The sequence below is a fragment of the Bubalus bubalis genome, chromosome 15 (assembly GCF_019923935.1).
Source record: "Bubalus bubalis isolate 160015118507 breed Murrah chromosome 15, NDDB_SH_1, whole genome shotgun sequence".
Lineage (NCBI taxonomy): Eukaryota > Metazoa > Chordata > Mammalia > Artiodactyla > Bovidae > Bubalus > Bubalus bubalis.
In genome coordinates, this window is record NC_059171.1 from 65,428,979 (window position 1) to 65,449,874 (window position 20,896).

General features: G+C 45.2%; 1 protein-coding gene across 12 annotated transcripts in view; it reads left to right on the forward strand.

Annotated features, from left to right (window-relative positions):
- Positions 1-20,896, forward strand: part of ZHX2 (zinc fingers and homeoboxes 2) — a 188,054-nt gene that overhangs the window by 145,663 nt on the left and 21,495 nt on the right. For 4 of the 12 annotated variants that reach the window (XM_044928790.2, XM_044928792.2, XM_044928785.2 and 1 more), the window contains exon 3: positions 14,156-14,340. The exons of 5 other annotated variants lie outside the window; for them this stretch is intronic. The gene's annotated coding sequence lies outside the window, so the exon portion shown is untranslated. Of the gene's footprint in view, positions 1-1,842; positions 2,009-2,949; positions 2,973-7,513; positions 8,343-14,155; positions 14,341-20,896 lie in introns of those variants that run through there. 3 more of the 12 variants (XR_006545017.2, XR_006545012.2, XM_044928786.2) reach the window with 3 other exon arrangements.

Here is a 20,896-nt window from a genome sequence, read left to right on the forward strand (position 1 = left end):
TGGAGGATGAGTTGAGGAGGGTAGGGCATGAATGGGACTAGCCAGACGGCCAGGGAGGAGGTGATTACAGGGGCCCAGACAAGAGGTGATGGTGACTGGGGTCAGGGTGGTGGCCATGGAAGATAACGGAGGAAGGGGGATCAGGAACCTGATAGGGAGGGAGAGCAAACAGGCCATGCTGGTGTGAATCTGTGCACACTCACGTGTGTTTTTCTAAAGGCTGAAGCAGAGAGCATCATCCTAACTGGGACAGTTTTATGGAAACTGAAGGCAGCAGATCCTGGCCTTGTGGATCAGAGCCCCACAGGCTGTGGTCACCAGCTCATTACTCATTCCCAAGGCAGCAGCCAGCTTCTCATTCCCAAGGCCTCCCATTGGAACGGGGGCCTCTAGCTTCTGCCTGGAAACAGGGAGCAGCTCACCAAAGGGGAGGTCAGGAGTGACAGGAAAGTCACAGGCTGCAAACCTAGCTCAGCTGGCCCACTGCAGGGGTGTCCCATGGATGCTGTAACCAATGACCACAAAACAGCACTAAGGGTCAGAAGCCAGCAATCAGATCCACAGGGCTAAAGTCAAGGTGTCGGCAAGGCCGATTTCTTCGACAGTTGTTCTTGTTCAGTCGCTAAGTCATGTCTGACTCTTTGGTAAATCTTTTGCTAATTCTCCCTGGTGGCTCAGTGGTAAAGAATCGGCCTGCAGTGCAAGAACCCTGGGCTCAATCCCTGGGTAGGGAAGATCCCCTAGATAAGGGAATGGCAACCCAGTCCAGCATTCTTGCCTGGAGAATCCCATGGACAGAGGAGTCTGGTGGACCCCAGTCCATGGGGTCACAAAGCGTCAGATACGACTGAGCGCCTAACGCTTTTGCTAAGTCATATCCAACTCTGCTTCTGCAGGCTCCTTGCCTTTTTCAGCGTCTAATAGCTGCCTGCATTCCTTGGCTTGTGGTGCCTTCTTCCATCTTCAAAGTGTATCACTCCAGTCTCTGCTTCCATACCCACATCATCCCCTCCTCATCTGTAGTCAGATCTCCCTCTGCCTCCCTCTGTAAGAACACTTGTGATTTTATTTAGGGTCCACTTGGATGATCCAGGATAATCTCTCCCACTGTCCTTAATCACTTCATCAAAGTCCCTTTTGCCACGGAAGGTCACATTCCCAGGTTCTAGGGCTTAGGACCTGGATGTCTTTGAGGACCACCATATTCAGCCTGTGATACCCTGGCTCCTGGGCAAAGAGATGCAGAAATACAGCCCCTGGATGTGGCTTTAATTTGTGTGGTTTTGTGTGGGATCTAACTGGCTTGGATGAATGGTTTTGTGAAGGACATTCTATCAGAGAATATGAGTAAACCTTCAGCCTTTATTCCAGGCTTTGAGATGAAGGGAAGTCTCTTCGAGGTAGAGATGAAAGAGGTTCAAGAGAAAGCTCTGGGTTTGGGGATGCAAAGGATGGGCTGGAGGGAGGGGGTCAGGAACAGAATGGAGAAAGGGATCTGACAGACAGAATCTAAGCACCTGCTGAAAAGCCTTGTCTCGCCCTGATCCGTGTCTGGGGAACGGAAAAATCTCACTTCTCTCCCAGCCTCAAGAAGATGAAGTGTGCTCAAATCACCCACAGGAGTGAAATGAAAAGGTTACACCGGGAATTGTCGATACGATAAATCCCTGTGGTCTCACAGCCTCTCTAAACGTTTTGATGGCAGAATGTGATGGATCATGAATCAGAGTAGGCCCATCTTAAACACCTGATACCGCCTTATTTATGTATGTATGTGACACGTAAAACCAGACTTGATTCCTTTTTCTTTCTGTCTCAGGGATATTTTTTTTCTTCTTTCAGAAATGCATCACTCTTCCCCCAGCCTTGGTTTTCTGTGTTCGTGGGTGTGTGTGCCTATATGTGGAGGTGGCTGTTAGGATTCTTTCTACCCAGAAAAAGGATGATCTGTCTTGAAGATGATGATAGCACCAGGAATTAACTGCAAAACTAATGAAGCCACTTTGTTTCAAAATATGTCTTAATCTTGTTGCCTTCTTTGTTTTGTTTTTAACAAGATTATTGCTCCAAGAAAGAGGGAGTAAAGATGGTACAATGTGAGCGATTTGCCATATGAAACCCAGGCAGACACAGAGATTATTTCCCAGTTGTCCTGGCTTGGATCTACAGTCATAAGCTACTTCAAGCCCCTCCGTGGGGTCAAGTTAGACTTGCTTTGTCATATGCTTTCTTCAACACTAATGTCTGCTTTATAATTCATTACAGTCGTATGTGTTGTATGGAACCTCATTTTCCACCCAAGTCTGGTCTAATTCCAAAGCTAGTGGACTTACCCACTCTGCTTAACTGGCGTCTTTAAGACCAGCTCAGCTCAAAACACCTTGATCCTATCATGGCCTTGAGGACAGACAGCCACCCAGCAGAACCCATCACCCCAACACAACCACCTCTGGGAGAAACCACCGACCTGCCCAGTCAGAAAGGCTATAAGATTCAGGGTCCTCTCGCCAAACTCACATCCTGTCCCTTCCCAAAGCTTGTGGTTGGCCTTGCCTTGTGGGCAGGCTCAGGTTACCTCTAAGAGCCTCTCAACTCCAGTGCCATGTGACACTTCTTGATTCTGTTTTTTCTCCTTTTAGCTTCTCTTGCTAGAAGCAAAGAATGGCATTTGGGTGCAAAGTCTTTATTTGTAAGCCATTAAGACAGTGCTTCATTTTAACTTCAAAAAACTGTAATGCTGTAGTTTTGTCTTTTTAATCCAGTCTATAAAAGGTACTCCTTAGGATATTAATATTAAGTGTCTCTTAATATTATATTAATATAATAATTATATTATAATGTTTATATTATAATAATATTATATTAAGTGTCTCTTAATATTTGATCGAGACTCACGGATGGCTTTTTCTTCCCCCTACTTGGAGATGTTTGGAGCTCTCGTCTCATGTTCATCTACCCCTGAATGGTCCCAGGTAGGGAAAAGTAAAACATTTTTCCATTTACAAAACCATCAAAGAGTTTTGTTTTCATGTTGGCAAGTGAAAAGTTGGACTTTTCAATAAAACTTTTAAAGTCCTTTCCAAAAGAAGTATTTTGAGGGAGAATATGATTTTTAAATTAGAATAGTTTGAAAATTACTTTGCAGTGAACATCAAATGCTGTGGTTAGTGGGTGAGCCTCTGCCTCTGTTTTCACTGGTATTTGTTATTGTGTTGAGGTTATTCTTGCTTGATATGAAGATCTCAGCTTACGTGTCCTCTCCCCAAAGAGGCTTTCCCTGAATATCTCATTGAAAGTAGGTCTTGGGAACTCCCTGGTGGTGCAGGGTTAGGCCTCCACACCCTCACTGCCAAAGGCCAGGGCTCAATCCCTGATCAGGGAACTAAAGTCCCACAAGCTGCATGGATCAAACAGCCAAAAAAAGGGGAAAAAAAAAAAAAAAAGAATGAAAGTAGGTCTTAAATCACCATCACATCATTTCTAAGAGCTTTTTGCAGAGTACTTGGGCTTAGTCACTCAGTTGTGTTTGACTCTTTGTGACCCCATGGACAGTTTCCTATATCTGTGGAGATTCTCCAGGCAAGAATGCTGGAGTGGGTTGCCATGCCCTCCTCCAGGGGATCTTCCCAATCCAGGCAACTTACCACTATCTATAAGTTCTTTGTTTTCTATTTATTTTTTTATTTTCCCTCCCTAGATCATGGGCACCTTGAAAGCAAGAATCTTATGTCTTATTTCCTGAGTATCAAAACAGTGTCTGGCATGGAGCAGGCACTTAAGGAGGAATGAATGAATGAATGCTTGAACTGTGTTTTCTTTTCTGAGGTCCCATGTTTCTGCTTCCAAAAAATCAGTCTTCTGCTGTATTTCCCTTTTAAAATACCAGGACTACTGTAGGAAGGAATGGGGCATTGAGGTAGGATTGGGTGGCAGAAAGCACCTCTCACAACCAGCTCTGAATATTCCCAGGGAGGTTTGAAGGTGAGGACAACATGGTCGGATTCAGGTTTAGAAACATGACATTCAATCATGGCATCAATTGTGATGTAGGCAGCGGCAAGAAATCTGTTTCTAAAAATAAATATTGAAGTTCGGGATGTGATGATTCGCAAGGATTCAAGGTTAGCACTATACGAACATCACTCCCACTAACATCCTGAGATTCTTTCTTAAGGGAAAGCAAATGGTGTGACAAGAATGAGAGCACGTTGCAAATGGTCGTGCCACCTAGCATGGCAACCATGGCAGGGAAAGGCTAAGGATTGCTGTTCTTTTTTTTTTTTTTAATCTTTATTGAAGTTGTTACAATATTGCTTCTGTTTTATGTTTTGGCTTTTTGGCCACAAAGCATGTGGATGTCTTAGCTCCCTGACCAGGGATCAAACCCACACCCCCTGTGCTGGAAGGCGAAGTCTTAACCACTGGACTGCCAGGGAAGTCCCAGGATTGCTGTCTTAGAAAGAAACAGTGGGGACTTACCCTGGTGGTCCAGTGGTTAAGAATCTACCTTGCAGTGCAGGGGACATGGGTTTGATTCCTGGTCGGAGAACTAAGATCCTGTCCACTGCAGGGCAACTAAACCCACACACCTCAACTACTGAGCCCACACGCCGTAATGAAAGATCCCACATAACACAACTAAGATCCAACACAGCCAAATAAATATTAAAAAAAGAAAGAAAGAAATGGTGGCAGTTAGGAGGTAGGCCTGAAACTGCATCTGTTGGGACCTTTTCAGTTATAGGTGCCAGATAAAGTCCCATCAGAGTGGTGTCAGCAAGCTGCCTTGTGGAAAGGTCTCTGCGTGAGTCAGATCCAGGCGTGCCAGCATGCAGAGGGATGCAGTCATGACTCTGCATCTCAACTCAGCTGGTTCTGACCAGCTCCACTTGGGTCGTGAGCCCACCCCTTAATCACTCACTCTCGCTGAAGAACGTGATGCAGTGAGTGGTCAGGACCAAGTCACATGCCCGCCACTGGAGGATCCACAGGGGCCAAGAGTGGATGGCGGTCTTTCTCTAGAAAGAACTGGACTGCCATGGCCAGCGGAGTAAGGAAGGCATGCCAGACAGGCAGGCGATGCGTGGCACAACCAGGAGATGCCAAGGTCAGGCCATGATGTAGGGAGTCATTGCAGATGCAGGGAGAAGCCAGGAGGAGGACTCCGCCTGGAGCCCAGGAATGAAGGATGAAGGATGGGAAGCCATTGCCATTAAGGAGGCAGAGTCAGGAGGGCCTGGTGCATAATCAACTGTGGGGTGGGAGGGGGAGTGGAGGCGCAAGAGGAATCTGGGTTTCTAACTGGAATGACTGAGATCATGATGCTTTTATTTGGAATGAGGAGTGTTACAAAAAGATCAGATTTGGGAGACAGGTGAGGAGCTTGGCGCTAGATGAGTTCAACCCTGAAGCACCCGTGAGACTCCAGGTGATGATCAGAGATGCATAGAATCTACACTTGGAAGAGGTTCTAAGACCATCCAGTCCAGCCTCTGCCAAATTTCCCCTTCAGATCCACCTTCCAAATGGAGATAACCGAGTAGTCTGTTTCCAACCGAGTGGGACTGGGTCATCCACTTTTTTTAATTCATGTATTATTTTTCTTGGTTTTCATGAATCATCTTAGCTTGTTTAAAAAATCAAGTTTCAGTGGACAGTGGCCACTCTGGCCTTTGGTTACAATTCTGGGTTTTCATCCTCGCTGTCAGCCAGAGTTGGGGAAGGGAGGTAGGAGGCTCTGCAGCGAGGAGTGGGGCTAGAAAGGCTGGTTTCCCAGATGTCTGTCTGCAAGGGTGAGTGTGGAGCTCCAGGATGAATGAGGTCACACCAAAGAGGATGGAGAGGAGAGGGACAAGGAGGATCCCAGGGCATGGAGGTGACCGTGGAGAATGGAAGAAGCAGCAAAGCAGGAGCTGCTGGGAGGAGATCCAAGGGTACCACCCGGGAGAGCCAAAGGGAGGCAATTTGCCCCACAGAGTCAGTGACGTGGGGTATATTTGGTGTTTTAAAAGAAAAGCATTGACAGAGCAAGGAGGACAGAATGTGCAGAGGTGAGGGATGAACAGGGCAGTAAAGGAGGGACAAGCTGCAGTCATCTCAAACTGCCTTTGAGACATTTTTTGATAGTTACGTGATATTAACAACAGGTACCTTCCCAGAGTCGCAAGCTCAGAGTTCATCATATTGGGGACACAGAGGCAAACCCCGTGCACAGACTTTGTTGTTGTTGTTGTTCAGTCACTCAGTCATGTCTGACTTTCTCTGACCGCATGGACTGCAGCACACCAGGCTTCCCTGTCCTTCACTATCTCCTGGAGTTTGCTCAGACTCGCGTCCATTGAGTCGGTGATGCTGTCAAGCCATCTCATCCTGTATTGCCCCCTTCTCCTCTGACTGCTCACTCTTACTGAGTGCCCTCGGCACCCTCTGACATGGGTACCATTTTCATCCCCAGATTAGATAGAAAGGCTGAGGCTTCAGAGGACGGGTGTGACTTGTCCAGACTCATACACCAATGAGTGGTGGCCCCAGACCCAGAAAGCCAATCTCTTGCACTGGGGAGTCTCTCTGCCCCAGGAAGCAAGAGTGATCATAATACTGGGTAGATAATGGTGGAATTGAGCACCTTTGGGAACTTTGATGTTGCTTATCATGTTTGTCTTGCTTTGTCTACATTTTTAGGGAAATGCCAAGCTGAGATGATCATAACCCAAAGGGAAGGAATCCAGTGAAGGGAGATAAGAGTGGAGGGAGCCAATGAGTGCTAGGCTGGGGTCCCTGGGGAGCAGAGGGCAGGCCTGGAGGTCAGCTGGAGGTGTTACCCTATAACGGGGAGACCCGCTACTCACGCCGAGGTAGAGAAAAGAGAGATGAGTGTGGAGATGGGGAAGAAAGTGATCACGATCTTCTCGGCAAAATAGAAAGCAAAATCTTCTCACACATGCAAAGTTGGGAGAATTAAAAACACTGGCACAGTTGCCATAGAAATTTCTATGGGCATGAACAAAAGATGAGTAAAAAGATGTTGGAGCAGCATGACTTAGGTGAGATGAGCTGGTGTAAACGCACAACCCCTGGCACGAGGGCTGGCAGCTGGGAGGGGCTGTGGGGGAAAGAATGCTCTGAGGGGGCACCAAGGGAGGGGCAGGGGCAAAACGGCACCTGTGAACCTCACTCTGCCAAGTCCCTCATCACTGATGGAAGTGGTTAAAGCTAGCTCACTGGTTAAAGGCACCCTTCTAGGTAACCAGACAGAGTCAGCGTTAAAGGGTCTCTTTCAGTCCAATCTGCAGTGGAGTTGGAAGTTCACCCATTTCACAGTCGCAAAACTGAGGCTGGCCAAGGGGATGAGTGTGCTGCCGCTGGCATTCTCCAGGCCGCCTGTGGGTTTGGGGACTTGGGCGGTGGGCATCCTGGCTGTGGCCAGAGCAGGGCAGACTCCTGTGAGTAAGAGGCAGAACCAGAATTCAAATCAGAAGCCTGGTTCCAGCCTGTGGCCCCTTCCCCTCACCAGGTGGGCACTCGTGGTGAGGACTGAGCGGGAGCAAGGCAGCTGGAGGCCACATCCTCACCTAGTGAAGAGCCAAGGGCGTCTGAGCTTAGAAATGCATCGCTTTGAGTAAAAGTAAAGTCTGGGCCCCAGGCTCACATGGGCTGATATGAATCTGCCTTCTCTGGCTTCTTTGTCTCTGAGGACTCACTCCCCCACCTCGAGTCCCCACTCCTGCCACTGCTAGCAGGGCAGCAGCCTCCTCTCAGCGTCGCCCAAACACACGGTGATGCTCACGTCACAATCTATGACCTTACCGCCCTAAACACAATGGATCTCATCTAATGTCACCATGTCATTTCATGAACTTCATTTCATCCACTGAAATATTTTGGCTGCAGGAGACCAGGCAAGCCCTTCTTCCACCTAGTAAGAGAGTGTCTCAGTGTAGCGAGTTGAGAAAGACATTACAATTCAATTAAAAATCTTACTCCTTTGAACACCCACTGTGGAGACGATCCACTCAAAACTTGTGAGAAACCTCATTTACAGACCCAGTGTCAGGAAATGGAGTAGCTAACCATCAGCAGCTGTGTGTTACTGGGACCCAGCAGTGAGTGCAGAGCCAAGGGCGATCTGGGCTCCACCCTCCTCAACCAGCAAGCTAACCTCTCTGAGCCTCAGTTTCCTCATCAGTGAAATGGAGAGCATTACCATCTATTTATGTTGTGGGAATAATAAAGATTTTACATGTAAATGGCATCTTGTTACTACATTATCCACCTACCCTTAACCAGATCAGAAAACCCTTCTTAAAAAAAAAAAAAAATGAGAAACTGAACAACAAAAGTTAAGCACAAACACAGATAATGGGAAGTAGCTTCTTAAAACTCACCTCTCCAGCCACGACTCTGCTATTACACACGCTGTTGTTTCTAAGGATGTCTTAAACTCCATTATCCAGTGCCCAGCATCCTTTTCTCTTCCAGCATCGTTACTTTCTACAATTCTTCCCCTATTTCTGCATCGTCCTCTGAACTGTCATTTCCCAGGGGAGCTTGCTAATTCACTCTAGTCCAGCACAGAACACAGCAAGGAGCATCTCCCATCTTCACAGTGCAGAGTTGGCTTGGGCCCAACCACTTCTGAATCAGGAGAGGCCACCAATGGCTTCTTGCTGAGGCCGTCAAACCTGGCTGATTGCTAGAAATGCAGATTCTTGGGCCTGCTCCTGGATGCTTGAGTTCAATAAGTCTGGACTGAGGCTCTGGACAAAGCACCCCAGATGGCATCTGATGGTTTAGGAGTCACCCCATAGGCCCACCCCCAAAATTCAAGTTTAGATTTACAGATAAGCTGGGGAGAAATCAATAAAGGTCAGGAATTAACTCAGGGTCACCAGTGACATTTCAAAAGCCTCTCCCATTTAACAGATGAGACAAATGGAGGCAAGGATGGAGACACATGAGGAGAGAGCTGGGAGCTTAGAGCAAACCCCAGGATCTGGGCATCCCACTCCTTTCTCCACCCACGTCCCGCCCCGCCCCCCGCCGACCCCCCCCCCCCCACCGCAGTCACCACCACAACATACCTTCCCATCAGAATTCCCTCTCCTGGGGTGCGGTGCAGCAAGGAGAATGTTGTGACTTTAAGACATAAAGGAACAATCACATACACAGACACAAAAGATTTACCCTTGGTGAACTGCAGTGGTACCTACTAACAGCTCTGTCAGAAGACCCAGCAAAGCTAAAAGCATCCGTCTGGGCTTTGATGTCCTGACAAGATGCTTCCTTTGAAAGCTCAGAGACAGTCCTGTAATTTCCTCTGACAGCCCTGGTGAAAGCTCTGAAATAAGAAGTGGCGTCCTGCCAGAGCCCGAAGGTGTGATTCCTTGAGAGCGGCACGTGTGTCCTCCCTGAAAGGCCCAGGCTCCTCCACTCACCTCGGGCTGGAGACCCTGGCCCCAGGGGACCTCTGTGGCCTGACTCTTCACCTGCCCCAGCGTCTCCCTAGGGAGCTCAAGGCCTGGACATTTCCCTCATCTGACAGCTAGGCTGCATGCCAGCCACCTTGCAAAGAGTTCCCAGGGACTGATCTGACAGTATGACCCATTTTTCCTCCCCTGAGGGCCCCAGGTCACTCGTAGGGAAAGGTCAGGAAATGCTAATGCCCCGTGTCTGGAGATGAGCAGGGTGATGGGGAGGAGGGAGACAGACTGGGTGGCAGTGGGCAGCTGCTCACCTGGAGAGGCTGACAAAGCCTTCCTTGAGGTGTCCACACACTCGGTGTCATCCTTACCTGGGAGCTTGTTGGCAACGCAGAGTGTCAGTCCCGCCCAGACTTCCTGAATCTGTATTTTAACAAGATCACCAGGTGATTTGTCTGCACATAAAGAGCTGTATCCCAGCTCTGCTGCTCTCGGCTGTGTGATTACGGCCACGCTCCTTAACTTCTCTGAGCTTCAGTGTCTACACAGGGTTCCGGAGAAATGAAACAGAGCACTCAGCTCATACTAAGCCTTCAGTGAATGTTCACCATCACTGTTATCGAGAGAATGGTTAAGGGAGAATCCATTTTGCCATATTTAAACCCAAATCATCCAGCCACTCCTCAGTGGAGAAGGAAGTCCAAACTGAGTGGGAGAAAGTCCAGATAGAAATAAGGAGCCCTCAACATCTACTTAAGGAACAAGCTTAAACGCTGGAGGAAGGGGTGCCTCTTAGCAGCCTTGACTCTGACTATTGAATTTGGGGCTAGTAAAGATGATGCCTGATGCTTAGCTTGGGGGTTCTTACCCTCATTAATGTGCCATTTTTCCCTGCCATCCCCACCCCTCAAAGTTATCTCCCAGCCCCTGCTGCTCCCATGATCCTCCCTAAAAAGCCTCACTTCTCCTTCACCTGGTGGCTCAGACGGTAAAGCGTCTGTCTACAATGCGAGAGACCCGGGTTCGATCCCTGAGTCGGGAAGATCCCCTGGAGAAGGAAATGGCAATCCACTCCAGTACTATTGCCTGGAAAATCCCATGGACAGAGAAGCCTGGTAGGCTACAGTCTATGGGGTCGCAAAGAGTCGGACACGACTGAGCGACTTCACTTTCACTTTCACTCCTTCACCAGCAGGATGAAACCCCGCCTCTTCAGCATGGCGTTCAGTGGCAGCATGATTCACAGTCTGGCCCAGGCTGATTTATCAGGTGCCTCAGGCCTGCCATCACACCTACCCTTTAGCTTCAGTCCTTTTCATTCCTCGGGTGTTTCCTTCTTCTGACTGCATCCTCTGCCTGGGAGTACTCTGTTCCTCTGATCAGAATCATTCCCCTTCTCTGTACCCGACAGGATCCAACTCTGCCTTTGGAGCCCTGCCTCAGACTCCCAAGGCAACAGAAATAAAAGCAAAACTAAACAAATGGGACCTAATCAAGCTTGTAAATTTTTGCACAGCAAAAGAAACTGTAAAATGAAAAGATACCTGCAGAATGAGAGAAAACATTTCCAAATGATGCCACCGACAAGGGCTTAATTTCTAAAATATACAAACAACTCATACAACTAAATATCAAGAAAACAAAACTAATCAAAAAAATGGGAAGAAAACCTATATAGACATTTCTTCAAAAAAAGACATACAGATGGGCAGCAGGCACATGAAAAGATGCTCAACATCATTAATTAGAAATGCAAATCAAAACTACAATGAGATATCACTTCACACCAGTCAGAATAACCATCCTTAATACAGTTACTGTATAATCCAGCAATCCCACTATTGGGCGTATAGCTGAAGAAAACTATACTTTGAAAAGATATATGCACCCCGGTGTTCATAGCAGCACTATTTATAATACCAAGACATGGAAACAGTGTAAATGTCCACCAACAGATGAATAAAGATGTGGTGCCTATATACAACGGATTTCTACCCAGCCATACAAAAAAAGAAATAATGCCATTTGCAGCAACATGGACGGACCTAGAGATTGTCATACTAAGTGATGTAAGTCACAATAGAAAGACACACACCGTATGATATCACTTATATGTGAAATCTAAAATATGGCACAAATGAACCTATCTATGAGACAAAAGCATAATCAAGGACATAGAGAACAGACTGGTTTGTGCCAAGGGGGAGGGGGTTAAGGGAGGAGTGAATTAGTATGGGATTGAAAGTGAAAGTGAAGTCGCTCAGTCGTGTCCGACTCTCTGCGACTCCATGGACTGTAGCGTCCCTCCATGGGATTCTCCAGGCAAGAGTACTGGAGTGGGTTGCTATTTTCCTTCTTCAGGGGATCTTCCCGACCCAGGGATCGAACCCGGGTCTCCCGCATTCCAGGCAGACGCTTTAACCCCTGAGCCACCAGGGAAGCCCAGTATGGGATTAGCAGATGCAAATTATTATATAGAATGGATAAACAACAAGGTCTTGCTGTATCGCACAGGGATACACAATATAGCCCAGAATTATAGTCAACATCCTGTGACAAACCATAATGGAAAAGAATGCCAAAAAGAATGTACATATATAAAGTAACATTGTAAATCAGCTATACTTCAACAAAGTAAAATTTAAAAATCACACACCTCCCCACCCCCACCATCTTCGCTGCCTGACTTTCCTCCATCATGCTTTTCAGCGTCGGCTTCTGCTAGCTCATTTCATGAAGGTAAGCACCTCAAAAGCAGAGACTCCTCTCTGCTCGCTCCTGCATCCTTGGCACCCACAAGTGTCTGACGTAGGCTCTTGGGCAGGATGCGATGACTGCATACATAAATCATTGTGTGCCATCGTGGGGTGTTCAGACAGCCCTGCCCTGCTCAGTTGTGAAGAGCTGAATTATTCCCCACTCCCAGATTCATATGTTGGAATCCAAACCCTCAGAATGTGGCTATATTTGGAGATAGGTTTTTTAAAGGGGTGTGTGTGTGTGTGTTCAGTCATGTCTGATTCTTTGCAACCCCATGGACTGTAGCCAGCAGGCTCACTTAAGTCACCTTAAATGAAGTCCTCAGCGGAGTCCATAGTCCAATCTGACTGGTGTCTTCATAAGAAGAGGAGGTTAGGAGATAGACGCACATGGAAGGGAGGCCACAGGAGGGCACAGCGAGAAGAGGGCCATCTGCAACCAAGGGGCGAGGCTTCGGAAGACAGTAACCCTGCAGAAACCTTGGTCCTGGACGTCCAGCCTCCAGAACCAAGAGAAATAGATTTCTGTGGTTTGAGCTGCAGAAATCTGTGTAATTTGTCATGGCGGCCTGAGCTGACTAGTACACCAGCTGTGAACTCCTTGAGGACAAGAGCCCGTGGTTTCTTCATCATTGTATGCTGTGTAATCGCAAGGTTCTAGTCCAAACCCATACTCAGTAACCAGGGCTCTAATCACACTCCCCTCGAAACAGAAAGATGACGATGGAAGAAGCACTGAGTGGTGAAGGGAGAGCCCTGCATAGACAGCCAGAAGTGAGTTGTTCATAATCATCTACACAGGCTGGCCATCTTTCTTACATGTTATCTATTTCAAGGTGGCATTATCTCTCACTTGCTGTTGGGTTTCTTTGTGGGGTGTGATAAATGCCACGGTGGATAAAAGGAAAATCCAGTCAATGGCAAAAACAGACAAAGGAGGCAGGGGTCTGTACTCAGTGTTAGGGCTCCCTTTCCATGTAACAGGTATGTGTGATGCTCTTAGCAGTCGTGTGAGGGGTGGGATTCAAGACAGAAAGAGGCACGATGGAGAAGAGTCATAGAGGAAGGCCACGCCTCACCTCTCCTCTCCTCTTCTTCTGGGCTCCAGGATCTTAACGATGTTTTAATCTGCTTGGGTCACCCCTCCAAGGGCAGCAATTGCCCTGCCAACCCCGGGACCACTCAGTGGTGCTTTGGAGTGTTTGCAGGATAGTACACAACATGCCTGTGCCCAGTTCGGATCTGCTGGGAAGCTGGTCCAGAGCAAGGCCCGTGGCATGGAGCCAGTCTGTTGTCTTACTCACCACCCACCATGGAAGGGACTGTGTTGGAGTTTTAATGTGCATTTTAAATACACATGCTAAGCAGAAATTTTGGTTCATTTGACTTGTTAATTTTTCTCTTATGATGCTCACACCAAAGACTGTAGTTCTGACACTTCTGGTTAACAAATGTGTGAGCCGCCTCCCACCCCCACCCCCGCCAAGTCATTCTCTGTGACATCAGTTGGTGTCCTATAATTTAACTCAGTTCGGACACTGTCTACCTGGAGATAATGCCAGGTTCTACAGGGTAAGGATTCAGTCCTCCAGAACTTCCCTGCCCAACTTCAGATGCCGGTCGAAGTCCAGGTTGTCCCCTGTGCTTCTTACGACTCTATCAACTGGAAGTTTCCATGACCTCCTTCTTTAATTAATTTTAATGAATTAATTTGCTAGAGCAGTTCAGGAAAACAGTTTACTTACTAGATTACTGGTTTGTTATAAAAAATATATATAACTCAGGAACAGCCAGATGGAAGAGATACACAGAGCAGAGTATGTGGGAAGGGGTGCAAACTTCCATGTTCCTCCAGCATCACTCCTCTGGCACCTCCATACATTCATCAACCCGGAAAACTCCCAGGATTCTGTACTTTGGGGATTCTTATAAACGCTTCGTCAAGTAAGCATGACCAATCGCTAACTCAATTTCCAGGCTCTCTCCGGAGAATGAGGGTTGGACCGAAAGTTCTACGCTTCTGATCATGGCTTTGTCTTTTGGGTGACCAGCCCCCATCCAGCAGTCCGTCAAGAGTCACCTCATTAGAACAAAAGACATTCCTATGGCCCAGGAAATTCCAAGGAATTTGGGAACTCTGAGCAGGAAGCACACATTTACAAGTATATATTTTTTATTGTCTCACATTTTGTCTACGCAAGTCTCAAAGATGTCATCTTATGTTTTCTCTGGAAGCTTCGTGGTTCTAGCACTATATTTAGGTCTCTGATCTATTGTTAACTCATTTTTTGCATATACGGAGAGGTAGGAGTTGAATTCTTTTCTTTTTCATATGGATATTCAGTTATGCTCTCACCATTAAAAAGAAGACTTTCTCCTATGGAATTGACTTGTTCAAAAATTAACTGACCATAAATGTGGATTTTTTTTTTTTTGGATGTCCTATTCTGCTCTAGTCACCTAATAGTTTATTCTTGTACCCAAACCATACTGAATTGATTACTGTTGCTTAATAGAAAGTCTTGAAATTAATTTATAGCCCCCAACTTTGTTCTTTTTCAGTACTATTTTGGTTCTTCTAGGTACCTTGAATTGTCATATAAGTTTTACAATCAACTCATCAGTTTCTTCAAAACTCCTCTTGGAATTTAGGATTGTGAGCTATAGATCAATTTACAGAGAGTGGATATCTTAATAACATCAAATTGTCCAATCCATGAACACTGCATATCTTTACATTTATTTAGATCTTTAATTTCTCTCCCTGGTGGCTCAGCTGGTAAAGAATCTGCCTGCAACACGGGAGACCTAGGTTCAACCCCGAGGTTGGGAAGATCCCCTGGAGAAGAGAACAGCTACCCACTCCAGTATTCTGGCCTGGAGAATTCCATGAAGTGTATAGTCCATGGAGTTGCAAAGAGTCTGACATGACTGAGCAACTTTCACTTTTAACTTCTCTCAGCAGTCTTTTTTTTAACATTTTAAAAATTACTTTATTTTAATTGGAGAATAATTACAATATTGTGATGGTTTTTGCCATACATCAGCATGAATCGGCCACAGGTATACATGTGTTCCCCACCTTCCTGAACACCCCCCACCTTCCTCCACACACTACATTTTAAGGATCCTTGAAAGACAGTTTGAGAGATTTGCTCTTTGTTCTTTTTTTTTAATTAATTAATTTATTTTTAATCGGAGACTAATTACTTTACAATATTGTAAGCCATACATTGACATGAATCAGCCATGGGTGTACATGTTTTCCCCCTCCTGAACCCCCATCCCATCCCTCAGGGTCATCCCAGTGCACCAGCCCTGAGCACCCTGTCTCATGCATCAAACCTGGACTGGCAATCTATTTCACATATGATAATATACATGTTTCAATGCTATTCTCTCAAATCATCCCATCTATGATACATATCTCTAACCAGGGACTCACGTACAGAATCTATAAGGAATCCTACTAATCAATAACAAAAAGACAAGTAACGCAACTTTAAAAATGGGCCAAAGACTTGAAAAGACATTGCACAAAAGAAGACAGATGAATAGTCATTGACATGAAAAATGCTTAATATCAATATTCATTAGGAAATGCAAAACCACAGTGAGATACATTTCATACCCACTAGAGTGTATTTTTTTTTAATGAAGCAAAAGGGCCCTAGGAATCTTTTTTGAAGAGAGGGAAATATTCTAAAATGAGAGTGGTGATGGCTACAGAACTTTACAAATTTACCCCCAAAAATCATTGAAACACACCATCACAATAGGTGGCTTTTAGGATATGTAAATTATTCCTCATTAAGCTCACACATTACTGATGAAAGTGTTAGCCATATATTACAATTTAAAGACACAAGCTGGGCTTTGCTGGCAGTCCAGTGGTTGAGATTCTGCCTTCCAATGCAGGGAGCACAGGTTCAATCCCTGCTCAAAGAACTAAGGTCCTACATGCTGCGAGGTGCAGCCAAAATTTTTAAAAAATAAAGACACAAACATGTAGAGAAATTGTAAACAAATGCTGGAGAAAGATAAACATAAAATTCAGGATAGTTTTCACCCCTAGGAAGGAAGGGAGGGGGATAGGAAGTGATAAGGGCAAAGAGGGAACTTCAAAGGTATTTGTAATCTTTTTTCCCTATATTGGGTGATGATACACAGTGTTCATTGTATCAACAGTTTTTATAGCTTACATATAGTCTATAGATTTTTATTTTGTTTTATTTTATTTTGTTTTTGTAGTTAATAACTGCAACTTCAAATGAATAAAATAAAGCATAAAAGAAAGTAAAGGCAGACCTGATAAGAACACTTGATACACACTATCCAATGGGGAGTAAGACACAACCCAACCTGAGACTTGATAACAGCACAGAAGGCAGAGTTGGAAGACAGTCCCCAGAGATGAAAGCCGGTAGGCATTCACACAGACTCATAAGGCAAACCGATGGAGAATGGGGGACCAGATAGCGAGGAAGAGGATAACAGGTTGGCTGAAAGTCATAACTTCTCCACTTTGGGTTCACAAGGGGTCAGGGGAACACAGCACCCCATCTGTCCTTAAAAAATAAATACGCGTGCATGCCTGCATACATTCATTCTTTTTTGCTAACTTAGGCCAGTGTACACCTGAACCCAAAAACCTGGCCAGAAATATGCAGCCCTCGTGTTGGCGAGTGGCCGGCCTCATGGCACTAGTCCTGACCTCTCACTGGTGGCTCACAGACTTTCAGAAAGACAGACGCCAACTCTCCACTGCTCTGCAGACACTCTCCCCCTTGTGCCCGGATTACTCTTCCAAGGGCAGTGGTTCTTGCAGCTCCACGGGGAGGACCCTGGGAGAGGAACGCTTCAAAGACTCACTGTTTTATGAGCCCTCCCCACCCTTCTCTTTCCTTTCTTCATCTTTCCTTCTTTTTAATCTGCTGTGGTTTGGATCCCTGGTTGCCAAATACATTTTAGAAGATATCGTCTATTCTGAACCACAGTTTTTAGAACATCAAAAAGCTTTTAGGATATTTCACCACTATTTGGCTCATTTCTTGGCCTCACTTGTCAACTGATTTAAATAATTCTAGATACGAGGAGTTTCTGTGAAAAAAAGTCTCTTCTCTCCCCTGAACCTATTTCTGCCTCATTTCTTTGTTTTGCAGCAGAAAAGTTGCCTTTTGCTCCCTCTCTTTTAAAATTCATAATTCAAAGACCCAAGCCTCTTGGCTAGTGGGTGCAAATTTGGCCACATTCTGCTGTATCTGCAGTGATACCTCCTGCAGAACTGGGTACCTCCTTTCCCATACAGAGTTCCTCCATCACATAAACTCTGGTGTACACTCAACACACCTTCACACATGCATAGACACATGGGCATGCACACAAACACAAGCAACATGCATGCACCTGCATGCAAGTGCATGCTCGTGTGCACACATACTCATTACTGAGCATCCATGAGAGATTTTCCCATAGTTCATGCATCTGCATAAGTAGCAGTTCCCACAGGTAGCCATCTTGCAGTTACTTTATCATTCAACCAATCTTTATGGAAAGCATACTGCAGACCAAATACAGGTCTAGGCTCCAAGGAAACCACAGTGATGAGTTCCTGCCTTTGTGGAGCTTATATTCTAGAACAGCACCATCCAGTAGAAGGTCCCTCAATAAGGGCAATGTCCCGCATTGCTTAATACAATAGCCACCAGCCAGGTGTGGTTACTGAGCACTTGACATGTGGCTGGTGCAAATGAAAACTGGAGTTTAAATTGTATTTAATTTTAATTAATATGAATTTAAAGAGCCACATCTGGCCACTAGCTGCTATATTAGGAGAAAATGGATAGACACTCTCCTTCCTCTTCCTTTTTACTTATTTATTAAAGGCCTGGCATGCTGCGATTCATGGGGTCGCAAAGAGTCAGACACGACTGAGCGACTGATCTGATCTGATCTGATAAGTAAATTTTGAATATTAATAAGTACTATCTTAAAATCTCCTTCTGCATGACTCTCATCAAAAAGAACACAAATAACAAACGTTGGCAAGGATGTGAAGAAAAGGGAACCCTCATACACTGTTGGTGGGAATGTTAATTGATATAGCCACTGTTGAAAATAGTATGGATGTTTCTCAAAAACTGAAAATAGAACTACCATTTGACCCAGCAATTCCACTCCTGCATATATTTCTTTAAAAAAGCAATACACTAATTTGAAAAGATACACGCACCCCCAATGTTCATAGCAGCATTATTTCCAGTAGCCAAGATATAGAAGCAACAGATGAATGGATAAAGAAGATGTGCTACACACACACACACAATGTAATATTATTCACCCATAAAAATAATGAAATTTTGCCATTTGCCGCACCATGGATAGATTTGGAGGGTATTATGCTAAAGTGAAATAAGTCAGAGACAGAAAGAAAAACACTGTATAATATCAATTATATGTGGAATCTAAAATATACAACAAATCAGTGAAAATACCAAAAAAGAAGTAGACTCACAGAGAACAAATTAGTAGTTACCAGTGGGAGAGGGAAGGGGGAGAGGCAAGACAGGAGTAAAGAGATTAGGAGGTACAAACTATTAAGCATAAAATAAGCTACAAGGATATATTTGTACAATGTGGAGAATATAGCTATAATAACTATAAATGGAGCATAACCTTTAATAATTGTGAATCACTGTATTGTACACCTGTAATTTATATAATATTATACAGCAACTATACTTCAATTAAAAAGAACTTTGCAGATTAAAAAAACATTTAAGCCCTTTTCAGTACCAAAATGAATTTCAAACCATAAATAAAGCCCATCAAGAAGCGGAAAAAAATTCCTCTGCTGGTCCAGAGAGGAAAGAAGCAGGAGGCCCGTGGGAGGTTTCCAGACGGGAGATGGACGTGGCTTACGCAAGGCAGGGAGGGGTGGAAGTGGTCTGATACTGGTTTATTTTGAAGACAGTCAACAGGATTGCTGGTGGATTAATTTGAGGGTGGGATGAAGAGCATTTTGGCCCAAGTGTGCCATGATAGAGCCATTGGTGGAGATGAAGAACTTGAGAAAGAGGGAACCCATGTTTGAAGGGGAAAATCAAGAACCTGATGTTCAGGGACGTCCCTGGTGGTCCAGTGGCTAAAACTCAGCACTCCCAATGTAGAGAAGCCTGGGTTCGATCCCTGGTCAGGGAACTAGATCCCACATGCCTCAACTAAAAGTCAGCATGCCACAACTAAGTCTTGGCACAGCCAAGTAATTAAATGAATTTTCAAATAAGAGTCTCATGTTCAGCTGAATATGTCAGTTTGGGTGTAGTCAGCAAAAAGACACACTTCCTCCCTGCTCTGCTGTGTCCATGTCCCATCCTCAGCAGTGCCTTGAGGGACCCGTATCTACTGCTGAGGAAATTGCCCAGCAGGAAAATGCCTTAGAGTGGCCAGGGTTCTGGGTTCACCGGGAGCAGGGGGGATGCCCCACTCCCGGGTCCCGCTCAGGTTTGTCACCTGACCCCCTAAGCAGATAAGTGGGCCCCCACGCCCCAGAGGGTTACTCTTGAAAGTAAGTCTGTTAATTCTACCTTGAGACCTCTCTTCAGTGGGACTCGAGCCCAGGCCAGCGAGAGGGACAGAAGGGGATATGCCATCTGCCTCTCTTCTCCCTGGATGTCGGCTATCCCTGTTTCAGAACCCATCTCCCCACTCCAGTAGACACACGATGAAAGGCTCTCCTCTACAGAAATCCATGCATTCAAACACTCAGCGTGGTCCAGCCCATCACTTCCCCTGTTGGGGTTCTATTAACATACCCTACCTCCTTATAAGCAAATTGTTCTTCTTTAGTCAGTAAGTCATGTCTGACTCTCTTCCACCCCATGGACTGTAGCCCGCCAGGCTCCTCTGTCCATGGGATTCTCCAGGCAAGAATACTGGAGTGGGTTGCCATTTCCTTCTCCAGGGGATCTGCCCAACCCAGGGACCAAATCCTCATCTCCTGCATTGGCAGGTGGATTCTTTACCACTAAGCCACCTGGGAAGCCCCAAATTGTTCCTGCACTCCTAAATTAATATTTGTTTAATGAAATTCCAATCAACATTCTAACAGAATTTTATTTTGCAGATGATTCTGATTTATGAGAACTGATTTACGTTAATAGGTGATCAGAAAAAACCTAGAATTGTTTGACAAAAGAAAAATGATAAAGAGGAACTCTACCTGATACTAAAACATTCTCTAATCTATGGGGAAAAAAATTTAAGTGAAGCATAAGTGGAAGGCTCAATAGCTACATAAGAGATATAGAGCAGATATAATCGAGACATACCCTATAAAAATTTAATGTGTGACCAGGGTGGTTTCACAAATTAGTGAGAATACAAAAACACTATACATGCTACTAAGATAATTGATAACTTTCTAGAAAAATGGTTAGAATTGTATCTCACAGCTTACCCCAAGATCAGTTCAAGTCCAGGTGAGTTAAATATAAAAAAATAAAGCCAAAACACTCTAAGAAAACATAGTATAATAGGTCTCAGCTATCAAAGCAGGGAACCACTTTCTAAAATCACTGTGAAAAAGATGGATAAATTTGCCAGCTAAAAATTAAAAATTCTCTACCTGTAAAACATGAAAAATAACCATAAGCAAAACTAAAAGGTAAATGACAGACTGGGAAAATTTGCAACAAACACAGAAAAGTACAAATATTT